Raw genomic sequence first — 2,834 nt, 5'->3', positions numbered from 1 at the left:
TAATATTCATTTAGCCTTTCTGAGCTTTCTGGGCAGACTTGGTGACCTTGCCAGCTCCAGCTGCCTTCTTGTCCACTGCTTTGATGACACCCACAGCGACTGTCTGTCTCATGTCACGCACAGCAAAACGGCGCAGGGGAGGATAATCAGAAAAGCTTCGACACACATAGGCTTGCCAGGAACCATATCAACGATGGCAGCATCACCAGATTTCAAGAATTTAGGGCCATCTTCCAGCTTTTCCCAGAACGACGATCAATCTTCTCCTTCAGCTCAGCAAACTTGCAAGCAATGTGAGCTGTGTGACAATCCAGCACAGGGTGCATATCCAGCACTGATTTGGCCTGGATGGTTCAAAATAATCACCTGAGCTGTGAAGCCAGCAGCTTGCATGGGTGGACATTTTTGCTGTCACCAGCCACATTGCCACGACGGACATCTTTGACAGACACGTTCTTGACATTGAAGCCCACATTGTCCCCAGGAAGGGCTTCACTCAATGCTTCATGGTGCATTTCTACAGACTTCACCTCCGTTGTTACGTTGACTGGAGCAAAGGTGACCACCATGCCAGGTTTGAGAACACCAGTCTCCACACGACCCACAGGGACAGTACCAATACCACCAATTTTATAGACATCCTGGAGAGGCAAACGCAAGGTTTGTCAGTTGGGCGAGTTGGTGGCAGGATGCAATCCAGAGCTTCAAGCAAGGTGGTTCCACTGGCATTTCCGTCCTTACGGGTGACTTTCCATCCCTTGAACCATGGCATATTAGCACTTGGCTCCAGCATGTTGTCACCATTCCAGCCAGAAATTGGCACAAATGCTACTGTGTCCGGGTTGTAGCCAATTTTCTTAATGTAGGTGCTGACTTCCTTAACAATTTCCTCGTATCTCTTCTGGCTATAGGGTGGCTCAGTAGAATCCATTTTGTTAACGCCAACAATTAGTTGTTTCACACCCAGGGTGTAAGCCAGAAGGGCATGCTCACGGGTCTGCCCGTTCTTGGAGATACCGGCTTCAAATTCACCAACACCAGCAGCAACAATCAGGACAGCACAGTCAGCCTGGGATGTGCCTGTAATCATGTTTTTGATGAAGTCTCTTTGTCCTGGGGCATTAATGATGTAACATAGTACTTGCTGGTCTCAAATTTCCACAGGGAGATATCAATGGTAATACCACGCTCACGTTCAGCTTTCAGTTTGTCAAGACCCAGGCATATTTGAAGGAGCCCTTTCCCATCTCGGCAGCCTCCTTCTCGAACTTTTCAATTGTTCTCTTGTCAGTCCCGCCACATTTGTAGATCAGATGGCCAGTCGTGGTAGACTTCCCTGAATCTACGTGCCCAATGACAACGATGTTGATGTGGGTCTTCTCCTTTCCCATTTTGGCTTAGGTTTAACGGTGGTTTTCACGACACCTGTGTCCTGGCGGCAAACCCGTTGCGAAAAAGCGCTGCCACTTTTTGTAGCCGTTCTTTGTCCCTTACTCTTTCCATTTAGAAATAATCAGCTTTAGGACAAGTCACTCTTCTTCTGTTAAAAAATATATTTCCATTCCTTGTACCTTCTTTCCTAAAATACACATCCTACTTTCCTTAAACTGCCATGAACTCTTTTGTATTAGCATTCTATAGACTGGTAGAGAACATCTCGTTGAGGCACCAAACAACTTTGTTTCCTCTCTCACACAAGACAAATTAGGTAAATTTGACTTGTTCAGCAATTAATGTTTCCAATATTTTATCTTATTTGAAATCGACTGGATAGTCAATGAGCTCCTATCATTTAACTTAGTTTATTTTTAAAATTCTTATCTCAGTTACATTTATTAAAAATATAACTATATCAGATGACTTGCCCTGTTGACAGATTTCATAACAAAAATAATCTGCACTTCCTGCCTTTCAGTAACCCTAGGTACAGTGAAAAACATTATACTTAATGTTGAGCCTAAGGATGCTCATGCTCGGTCACTGCGTTGCTTCTGACTCTTTGTGACCCCGTGGACTGTATGCACCAGGCTCCTCTGTCCATTGAATTTCCCTGGCAAGAATACTGAGTGGGTTGCCATTTCCTTCGCCAGGGGGATCTTCCTGACCCGGGGATCGAACCCACATCTCCTGCACTGGTGGGCAGATTCTTTATCACTGAGCCACCTGGGAAGCCCCTGAATCCTAAGATAGATCTCTGTTCACTAACTCTGCAAGCTTTAGCCAAACAAGCCAATTTTTACAGAATGAGAGATCTCATAATTTTCCTCCTTATAATAAAATGACCCTTTTTTCTTAGTCTAGGGAACTCAGATGAATCAGGCAGTTCCTAAGAACACAGGCAGAATAGTTACATATTAAAGGCAGAGGAGGGAAAAATGCAAGCTCCTTTCTAAAGTCCACCAAGGACCCCATGGCTGGAGCAGGCAATATGGGCTGTGTTTGTATTTCAAGATTTAAATGCTGCCCAGCCACCCCACAATTTTGGCAGACTTGCAAGAGCAATTGGACAGACAAAAGTACATAAAACAAAGACACCAACGACAAAAACTTCAATAGACAAAGAAGTTTTCAGGGGATGGGAGTGCAGCTACATGTATCAAGGAGGAAGAGCAGGAAAGACTGAAAAAGAGAAAGACATAACAGGAAAGTAAAGCTGAGAGTGCTGGGACAGGAGGGCTTCCAGCCACTGGACTCAGTTCAGTCACTCAGTCGTGTCCGACTCTTTGACCCCATGAATAGCAGCATGCCAGGCCTCCCTGTCCATCACCAACTCCCGGAGTTCACTCAGACTCACGTCCATCGAGTCGGTGATGCCATCCAGCCATCTCATCCTC

At 45.5% G+C, this 2,834-nt stretch overlaps 1 pseudogene; it reads right to left on the bottom strand.

The window, feature by feature from the left end:
* Nucleotides 1–10: 10 nt before the first annotated feature.
* Nucleotides 11–1,480, bottom strand: LOC108635057 (annotated as a pseudogene).
* Nucleotides 1,481–2,834: the final 1,354 nt, after the last annotated feature.

The sequence above is a fragment of the Capra hircus genome, unplaced genomic scaffold, assembly GCF_001704415.2.
Source record: "Capra hircus breed San Clemente unplaced genomic scaffold, ASM170441v1, whole genome shotgun sequence".
NCBI classification, from domain to species: Eukaryota; Metazoa; Chordata; class Mammalia; order Artiodactyla; family Bovidae; genus Capra; species Capra hircus.
The sequence above is the reverse complement of the archived record's forward strand: the minus strand, read 5'-3'. Positions and strand labels throughout refer to the sequence as shown.